This window comes from Cupressus sempervirens, chromosome 7 (genome assembly GCF_028749045.1).
Source record: "Cupressus sempervirens isolate cs-2001-9-10 chromosome 7, ASM2874904v1, whole genome shotgun sequence".
NCBI lineage: Eukaryota > Viridiplantae > Streptophyta > Pinopsida > Cupressales > Cupressaceae > Cupressus > Cupressus sempervirens.
Genome location: NC_143124.1, coordinates 799516464 through 799527413, shown reverse-complemented (window position 1 = coordinate 799527413; position 10950 = coordinate 799516464). Strand labels below are relative to the sequence as shown.

General features: G+C 30.3%; 1 long non-coding RNA gene and 1 pseudogene across 2 annotated transcripts; both read left to right on the top strand.

Moving 5' to 3' along the window:
- The first annotated feature begins 249 nt into the window (after nt 1-249).
- LOC149549785 (uncharacterized) lies at nt 250-986 on the top strand. The gene is made up of 2 exons (XR_016354497.1): nt 250-723; nt 832-986. It is a non-coding gene; the product is annotated as an uncharacterized LOC149549785 (long non-coding RNA).
- Nucleotides 987-2385: 1399 nt separating this feature from the next.
- LOC149549784 (bifunctional abietadiene synthase, chloroplastic-like) lies at nt 2386-7743 on the top strand (annotated as a pseudogene). The gene is made up of 13 exons (XR_016354498.1): nt 2386-2456; nt 3260-3566; nt 3659-3845; nt 3935-4152; nt 4347-4467; nt 4605-4717; nt 4932-5158; nt 5289-5404; nt 5957-6055; nt 6156-6371; nt 6706-6844; nt 6940-7188; nt 7326-7743. The product of XR_016354498.1 is annotated as a bifunctional abietadiene synthase, chloroplastic-like (transcript).
- The last annotated feature ends 3207 nt before the right edge of the window (nt 7744-10950 follow it).

Here is a 10950-nt window from a genome sequence, read left to right as displayed (position 1 = left end):
TCAGATCATAGTTTAGGGTGACTGATCTGTGTATCAAATCTTTACTCAAAATCTTATCTGCAAGGATTGTATCTTATCAAAATCTTATCTGCAAGGATCATATCTAATCGTAAAATTGCCAATATCATATCTAATCATGAAATTGCTGCTATTTCTTTGTATTGTGGGATGAAGCTTTATGGTTTTATCTCACTTTATCATCATGCGCCACTAATAGTGCATCCCACTTAACCGTCCAGAACAGTCAACCAAACCCCAGCACACTCAGTCGTTCAGAGTACCCAGCCAAGCAATTTATACTAGTCTATAAAGAAGCCGCCATTCTCATCGTATGTAATGGGAAACAAGGTCTAGTTCTACTGGGGAATCGATCTCAGCGTCTCCTACACGTCCTTGTATCTCTGCTCGACTACCCGTAATTGGGGAGATTACTCTGTTTTGCGTGGCGCTTGAATTCCACATTTTCTTCATCCGCATAGCTGATGCGATTCTAAGTGTCATTGCAATTGAGAAAGGCGTAGTGATTACAAGGATGACCTCGTTTAGCCGGAGCACAAAATATTTTGAAAGCCTTCATATCATTGCTTTGCAAGCTATAGAGGTTATGGGGCGTTATGACGAGAATGGTGGCAGTCAGAAATGCTACTACCGTTGTAATGATTGAGACTAGAAAGCTCGCCTCAGATGTTTTTTCATATGCTCTGTTGCATTTATCCCTTTCACGTATGTCCATTTGATTGAATCTTGAATTCAAGTGCTTGTTACAGATTGTTATAACCCATTTTAGTGTGTTTTTACATTAATTTAGTCCCTCTGATGACAATGAAGCAGCAACTATATTCTATTTTGCTTCCACTCTTGTGATGATTTCTCACATGACAATGGCTTACTAAGCGTGACGGCTGTTCAAACATTGTACAATTGCAAATTGTTCTGGAGTGCATTTAAAGGATAGTTGGGCAACTGTTTAAGCTTTCCCAGGCAAGGTATTGTTTGTTCTTAATTTGTAGATAACTATGTCAGCAAATGTTTGATGAGTAGATAATTTTGTTAGTGAATAACACTAGCCTGATGTTAGAATTTTTACTGGTGATGACCCTCCAAAGCTATGAGGGCCAATAAATGGAAATCTATTTACTTTCGAAGTCCCAACAAGATAGCTTGAGGCCATTTTAGACGTCAGGCACACTCTGTAAAGCATGAAAAATCTGAATCAATGTCAACCTTGGCAATCAAAGTAAAGATGACACTCTTCTCCATCCGAGAGAGAGCAGTCACAAATGTTCGACTGCGAACATCGACCCAAGAAAAGTTTCCAACTATACAACTGGTGGTTGTTACATTTTGTCACTAAATGAATATGAAATCATGCAAATCAACTCTAAATGTGGCCATAAATGCAGGTTTGTCCTTATGAATATGAAATCACGCAAATCTATGGTCAATAAATGCAGGTTTGTCCTTTTGCTTCAATCTCATGCTACTCATTCAAAATTGGAAACCCAACATCTAACTGCCATTTTTAAATGGCACACGCTATCTCTCGACAGAATGTATTAGAAAGATAAAATATTGAAATTTTTTTGAGAATTGCAAAATTATAACTATTTTTTCACAAATTTAGTATTGTTGTCAAATAATTTATAAAGAATTTATTTAGAAATCTGTGTTTTTGTCAAAGGGTCTTTAGTCTATTAGTGAAGTTGATTGGTTCACAACGAGCCTACTAGAGATCAACAAAGAAATGGGACAGAACCTGATGAGATAGATGAGAGAATTTTAATATTGTTTTAACTTCTTTAGATCAATACATATCATTGACATAGAATCTGCCAATTGTCATAATCATCCTATTATTTATTTAATTGTTTATACCATTTTCTTATCTTAATTTCATTTTCCTTATAACATAGTTTTCTAATCATCTTTCAAATATTGAAAAAAAAAAAAATTCTACAATTTATTAAAGAACTTCCATAGTTACATGTTAAATACTCAAAGTTTATATAATATTGAATATGTGGCCTCATGGGAAGCTTTGGCTTTGTTAGCATGACCTCATGGGAAGTTTTGGCTTTCTAATGAATGATTCCTTCCTTATGTAATATGAAGCTTCATTTATGATTTTCAATCCTTTTGTATTTTACAGTTGAAAAAATATTTCAACAGCTATACATTAAAGTTCCTTTAAAGAGGTTACTCGTGTATATATGCCTCTATTCTATATAAAATATTAATTCTATGCTAACAATTTAAAATCTTTTCTTAAATTTGACATCTCTTCAATTTTTCTTTTCTAATAAAATCTATCGGTGTACCCCTTGCATCTCTTTCTAGTGCAAGTGCTAGTATAATATAGTCAGTTCTCATTGTTTAGGTAGGAGAATGGTTGCCATGGTGTACCCTCCCAGTATGTGGAATGATGATGCAATTAATCTCTTTCTAAGAATCAAAAGGTATATAGTGTTTATGTTAGAATTAGTGCTTAGAATGTATGCAAAATCAATAAAAAAAAATTTATTTGTTAGGCTCTTTAAAAGATAGAAAAATAGAGCATTGTGTGACTATGACAAGTTGGAAGATTTTTCTGTAGTTTACACAAGTTATATTGAGTGATTAAGGAAAGTATAGTTTGTCTTGCTAAATGATAGTGAAAGTCTTATTGAATGATTTTGAATGATTGTGTAAATTTTCACTATCAAAATACTTTGTTTTATTGGATAATTGTGTAAAGTAAGAAGGATATTTATTTTTGGCTGTGGGAATAGAAATATAGGAATAGGAATACATATTTTGGAATAGAAAATGGGGGTACATATTCCTATTTTCTATTTGGCTCAGCGAAAATTTGAAGGGGAATTTAGAGACCCAAAAATTTACGTATTCTAATTCCACCTATTTAGGTGGAATTGCAAAACCTCATTTTTTTGCCAAAATTGGAATACGCATTCCTATTTTATTTTGTATTTCAATTTCGATTTGGTGCATCCAAACAAAAAATTCAAAATTTTAAGAATTTATATATGTCTATTCTAGTATTCCCACTACCAAATGGACCCTTACTTATAATGACTGATTGTTTAGAACATGATTTATTTTTTAACAGATATCCATGTATGGTGTCCTATTGAATAATTATGAATAGCAGAGTGCTTTTTTCAGTGTATGAATGTACTTAGTTTTATTCAACTGAAATTCATTGATTGTATTTCATAAACCCTTTTTCACATGGTCATATGAGTTTTGTTTATTATTTCAGCCCCATGAAGACAACAAACACATGGAAGCACTGATAGAAGATATTAGAGAAATGTTCATGGCTATGGAGAATGGGAAAATAAGCTCATCAGCATATGACACTGCATGGATAGCAAGAATACCATCCATTGACAACCCTTCCAAACCTCAGTTTCCACAAATGATGAATTGGATCGTCTCCAATCAATTAAGTGATGGGTCTTGGGGAAGAGAATCATTTTACTTGCCACATGATAAACTTCTTATCACTCTTTCATGTGTCATTGCTCTTAGAGTTTGGAAGGTAGGAGAAGAGCAAGTGCAGAAGGGTAAGATACATGTAATAAGATTCTCAAATCTTTTGCTTTCTATTTTCTAGTATGCCCTTATCACCCATTAATGAAGTTTGTTTTATTTTCAGGTATTAATTTTGTTAACAATCAAACCTCTCTACAAGGAGATGAAATAGGGTATGTCAATCAGCCAAGTGGATTTGTGATCCTCTTGTCGACTTTATTGAAGGAAGCCCATTCTCTAAGTCTGTGCATATCTCATGAATTACCATTCATTAGAAAAGTCATTGCAGTCAGGGAAGCTCAGTTGAAAGAGTAAGTGAAGAACACCCAGGGTAATTGACAATTTTACTTTTAATTCTCATATTCGAAATCTACTTATATTTGTTTTCCTTCTAAATCAGGATTGATATAGAGATTTTATACAGCACACCCACCTCTCTTTTACTTTTACTGGAGGGATTGCAAGAGGTTATAGATTGGTGAAAAATATCGAACTTATGTTCAAAACATGAATACATGTTAGGCTCCTTGGCATCCGCTGCATGTGTTTATATGCACACAGGAGATCAAAATTGTCTACAATTCATAAACTCTGTAGTCAAAATCTTTGGAGACTATGGTAGGGTGCTATATACTTTATAGCTTACTTCAATATATTCCCACATAAATAACTAAACTAACGAAAACTACTATGTCATGTACTCTTACCTCTCGTGGTTATTTGTTATTTGTTTGATAACAGCATCTTGTGTTTATCCTACTATGTCATGTACTTTTACCTCTCGTGGTTATTTTTTATTTGTTTGATAACAGTACTTTGTGTTTATCCTTCTGATATCCATGAACGCCTTGTCGCCGTTGATACTGTTGAACGTCTGGGAATTGGTCGTTATTTCAAAAATGACATCAAACATGCATTGGATTATGTATACAGGTATTTTCTTTCAATCTGATCCATGTTTTATCTTAAAACGTTTTTTAGGAGAATAGTCTTACACGTGCATGCTATTAGTATTGGAAGAATAATACTATGTTTCACCTGTCTTACAAGTTATATAATTGCACGTTTAGATTTTGGAGTAATGAAGGAATCGGAAGGGGGAGAGATGATCATATTGTAAATGTTAATGACACAGCCATGGGCTTTAGAATCCTTAGATTACATGGCTATAATGTATCTGCGGGTAAACGTTTATAGTTTTTTGTTTACTACACTGCATTTGGATATATAAAACCTTTCTCAATGCTCATACACAAATTTATTTAAGTGTTGATTTTCTACATTCTTCAGAATTTGAAATTTCATAGCTTCGCTAGCAACATTTAAACAATCAAATTGAGATAAGCATAACCGCTGAACTAGAATGGTCTAAATATAGTTTCTTGTGTATACTGCAGAAGTTCTGAAATTTTTTGAAAATGAGAAAGGGGAGTTCTTTAGTTTTGCTGACAAAAGATTCAGAGGGGTTGAAGACATGTTAAGTCTCTATAAATGCTCCCAAATAGCTTTTCCTGGGGAAACAATAATGAAGGAAGAAAAATCCTTCACAGAAAGTTACCTGAGAAATGTTAGTGAAACGAATGAATCTCTTGTTCTTGCAAGAGATGTCACTGGATCTTTTGCTGTAAGTTTTAATCTTAAAAAAAGTGGTCAGCAATTAATTGGGCATGTATTGATTACAGTTTGATTTAACGTTAATGATATGGATTTCTAGAAGCTTTCAAGTGAATCAATTGAATCAATTTTACTTGTAGGTGGACTACGAATTGAAATACGGATTTCACAGAAGTTTACCCAGACTAGAGGCAAGGTTCTACATAGAAGGATTGCAGCTTTCAGATAAATTTTGGTTAGCGAAGAGTTTCTATAGGTAAGGTTGTATTATTCGCCCTTTTATGTATTACATGCAAAATCTTTTATGTATTAACATTTTATAATCATTGTTTTCTCTATTTCATTGTGGAATCAAATTTTAATTAGATTTTTCAGATCATGCTCATCATATCATTCGAAACTAGCCTATTTTAATAATGAATCATAAAATATGACTTAGAAATATTATTGGAAAAATTGATGCCACAATCCAATCTTAAAACCCTTAACTTAGCATTTAAGTTTTTCAATAATATTTCTAATTTATATGAATTTTCATTTAATATTGTATAATATTTGAACTGACAAAAGAGGTGACAATTATATCTGAATGTACTCAAGTTATTTATTAACTTTCAAATTATTGGAAAACACTTCACTTCTAACTCATCTTCTCACTCATCTCTAATAGACATTGATCTTTAAGTTTTCTTACAATCTTGTTTTGTATACAAGCATTGATCTATAAGTTTTCTTATAAATTGTTTTGTATATTAGATTTTTTTTTGTTTTTTAATGATTTGAAAAAGAATTTAACTATCATATACAGATTGTCTTATTTGAACAACGAAAAGTATCTTGAGCTAGCTAAATTGGACTCCAATAGACTACAGTTGATACACCAAAAAGAGCTTCAACAAATTCATCAGTATGGCTTTCTTTTGTTTTGATAAAAAAGTTGTTTTAAAGTAAAGAAATTCAACAATTTGAAAAGTAATATGAAATTGAAAAGACCATTGTTAGTATAGGTGGTGGATTGATTCTAGTTTTAGAAAGTTGAAATTCACTCGAGAGAGGTATACAAAGATCTATTTTTTGATGGCAGCTAGGATATTTGAACCTGAATATGGCGATTGTTGAATTGCATCTACAAAAGTTGGTTGTCTTATTGTTGTTCTTGATGACCTATATGACAAATATTGCTCTTATGAAGAGATCGTATTATTCAACGAAACATTTGATAGGTATTTTTTTTAATTAAGAATATCCTGGCATTCATATAGAGCTCACATGAATGTGAAGAATAATGCAAACTTTATAAAGTGTTTGGCAGATATATTTTTCAATTAAATAGGAATCATTTTTTAAATATAATTTCTATCTGTGTTGTTTAATAATATTTTATATTATATTCAAATGTATTTAGAATGAAATATTCCAAAGTCATATAATATTCCTTTTAAGAATATTAAGAATATAGAAGGTAGATGTTTAAATTTGATATTTGAAATATTTATTTAGATTTTCAATTTATGCTTTCACTAAAATATTGTGATTTTATTTATTTTTATTTTGTAGGTGGGATTTAAATATGAAAAATCACATGTCAAAACATATGAGAGTATGTTTCCTTGGGTTGTACAATACAATCAATGAGCTAGCTTGCAAAACATATAAAGTGCAAAGGCAGGATATGCTTGAATACTTCAAAAACTTGGTATGTACACTAGACATATTAATAAATAAAATAATAATAACAATAATCCGATTTACACCCAGCATTCAATTTATGAGGTAAAATTGTGTGATTAGTGGAAGGCTCAACTTGAAGCCTTCACTAAGGAAGTAGAGTAGTCTAAACATAAGCATGTACCTGGGTGGAATGAGTACATAACTATATCCAAAGTTTCAATGGGTTTTGGCACAAGTATTCTCACTTCTATTCATTTTATGGGAGACGTTATTACAGATAATATTCTATACCAAATCGATGAGAGGTCAAAAGCTCACTATCTCATGTGTCTATTAGCACGGCTAGCCAATGATACAAAAACATTCATGGTAAATTCATTAATATTCTATGTTATGCCATTTAGCATTTTATATTCAATGAACATTTTTTTAATTTTTAATACCATGAACAAAGTCTACTAGAAACTAGTATTTATCAATTATATTTTGGTCCATTGTAATGTAAGGTTGAAAGAGAATGTGGTGAGGTGGCTTCTGCAATAGAATGTCATATGAAGGACAATCCAAGAACATGGGAAGAAGTAGCATTGGAACATGTTTATGATGTCATTGAAGATGGACTTATTGAATTAAACCGAGAATTATTCAAGTATATTCAATTATCAAGCTCCTTAAAAAATCTACTTCTCAATTCGACAAGATTTTCACAACTTCTCTACATGAAGATGGATTCTTTTAATAACTCTATCCAAGATAAGAAAGATATGGTGGAAAAATGTCTTTTCCAAAGGGTCTATTGAAAATATATATGTTTAATATAAGTACATTGACAAGTTTGTAGTGTATTGTAATATCCTAAAGAGATTGCCAAGCATTACTAAACATTTCGAAATTAGATAGTTTTATATATTGAATAATATTCAGTTTAGTAATCATATGATTATAATTTTTTATGCACTTCATGAGAAATTTATAATGTATGGATAATGAAATTATCCTTCGATAAATGATATTTCTATCAATAAGGCTAGCTAATGATATCAAAATATTCATGGTAAATGCATTAGTATTCTATGTTATCCTAGTAGATGTTATTTATTATTTTATATTCAATAAGGTGTTTATATTTTTAATAGCATGAATGAAATATTTTTTTTAAAATGTATTTGTAAATTACATTTTGATCTATTAGATAATATAAGGCTATAAGAGACTGTTGCCAGTTGGCTTCTACAATAGAATGTCATACAATGGACAATCTGGGAACATTGGAAGAATTAGCCATTGGAACATATTTATATCTTATTGAAAATGAACAGTGAATTGAAGCAAGAAATGTTCAAGTATTTTCAATTACCACATTCCTTAAAAAATCCACTTCTCAGTTCTGCAATATTCTCACAACTTCTCTAAATGAAGATAGATTATTTTAATATTTCTATCTTAGATAAGAAAGATATGGTTGGAAAATGTCCTTTTTAATGGGACCATTTAAAATACATATGTTTGTGATAACTAAATACTAAATTGACACACTTGTAGTGTATTATAACAACTTAAGGTTAACTATGTTGTATAAGCATTAGAAATTTCAAGATCGGATAGACATTTTATATCAAATGATATTTAGTTTACTAATTATATGATTGAAAAACTCCATGTGCTTCATGAAAAATTCATAATGTAATTATCCTTGGATAAATAATTTATAATATTTCCTTAATGATATTTCTAAACTATTGTTGTTACTAGATGATTGATAGCTATCATTTAATTATATTAAATTATATGTTAACATATTAATTAAATTAATTTAAAATCCTTTGATGAATCAGGTTTATTAATTATGCAATATAAAATTTGAGCAAGTATTATATAACTAAATCTTTATAACTACTTGAAATAACTCACAATGACAAATTGAAAGTGCATTCTTGATTTTTTTTAAGTTTAAATATATTTCTGTTTTTGAATATTTTATTTGATTGATTTGCATATATGTGTTTAGGGGGGAATGAAAGTAATGAATTTGCTAATGTAAACTACATGAGATGATTTCATTAGTTAAAAATATTAATCCTAAATCATTTAATACATGAGAAAGAGGTGATTCCAATCATAACTCTCAATATAACCATGAGATGATTTCATTAGTTAAAAATATTAATCCTAAATCATTTAATACATGAGAAAGAGGTGATTCCAATCATAACTCTCAATATAACCCAAGTTAGATAATAAAAACCTAGCTAAGATGAAAGGATGTCAATCAAAAGCCCTAATGTTATTATTGAAGTATACAATAAGTTCATTTTTCATACAATATTCATTAACCATCAAAATTGCAATGTGACCTAATTGATTTGTTCAAATTAATCAATTAAGTATGATATTGATTAAATTATCTACACTTAATTGATTGAAATACATGTACAACTATAACAATGAAAGAAATAGATCTGAGACACATAGGCAAGAAAGAAAAAGTGACTCACCATGAGGAGTGGTAGTACAAGAGACATTGGATGAAAAAAAAAAAACAAAAAACCCAAAAATGTGCAGATCTCCAACTATATTTTTGTTTTATTTTTACTTATGTTTGTTAGTTTCTCTCCTTGTGTTTGGGCCCCTTAGTTTTTTTTATGATAGACTGGTAGTATGGCCAATTTTTACCCGATGGCCAAGCTTATGTATATTGTTAATATGCTCATTTATTTTAGTAGTAGTTACTTTATTGTTATGCTTATCATAGGGTTTCTGAATTTAGAAAGGGGTTTGGGTAATGTTATTGTAATGTCTACCAACTGATCTTAGTACTTCTTTGTTATGGTCCAACCAACATTTTGGCTACTTCTTCATTTCAAAAAAAAATTGTTAGATAATATTTAATTAATATAATTATCTTTTCACTCCCTTCATATTATTTTACTATGTAAATTTTTTATCATTTCTCGATAGAATAATTTTAAATATGTTGTCATGATTTAATTAATATTTTGTAATAAATAGTTATTTTCTTACTATCTATATTTTTGTTAGCATTGTAATTGTAGGCATTTCCTCTACTATTGAATGCTCTCAACTTTTCCTTTAATGGATCTTAATTCTATTTGTTTTAGGTAAAGCTAAAGAAACTTTAATTAGTTTGTTAACTTTAAGTTTCTTCAATACTAATGATGGTACAACCAAGATTAAATTTTGAAAATGAGGGAAAAAGGCAAAAGATACCAGAGAGAGTATCATAGAAAAAAATGAGAATAAACACCATATGTTCAAAGAGAAGAACAAAGGAGAAGACATAGAGAAGATGATAGATATAGAAATGCTAGAAGAAGGGTAAAAATAGCATTAGGACAACTAGAATTGAAAAATAGAGATGAAAGAAATAAAATAAAAATAGTCATAAACCTACAAATCATCAAGTATCTCAATTTCAAAGACATGAAGGGAAAATAATTAATAATAAATAAAGTGGGATACATAACCATCTATTTCATAGATATATTGACCTCAATATTCAAAACAAAAACTCAAGATTAATAGAACATGCACCAGAAGCACCACAATTTAGAAGTAAAAGAGATATCAATGCAGGTATAGAAGGTACTACAAAATACACCAAACCCAAATGGTATGCTCTAATCGGACTTTAAAATATTCTGAATGAATTATAGAATTTAATTAGATAAGTATAAAACTCCAAAAAAAATTTAATGTTTTTCAAGAATTCTTTCTTGGAATTAAGGTATTTCAAAAATCTCAAGGTCCTATATGCAATAGATGTCAATAAGAGAGAGGTGTTAGAATCTGAAAAGATTAATAACCCAGAAAACTAGTGCAAAGAGTAAATATCTAAACTATGAATGCAAATGATACAAAATCAAAATAGCATCATAGAGTTAGTCTCCAAGAGAGTAATGCAAATGCTGGAAGCAAAATAGCATTAAGAGGATGCAAAAACAAGAGATGCAAATACAAGCCAGGTAGCATGCTTATATAGGCTAAGAAGAGGGAGGAGGTGGCAACACCAACCAATGAGGAGCAACCATCTATCGGACTAAAGATAGCAAAGTATCTTCCCAAGATAGCTAATGGATGCTCACATGTAGGAAGGTGACACCTCATAACCAT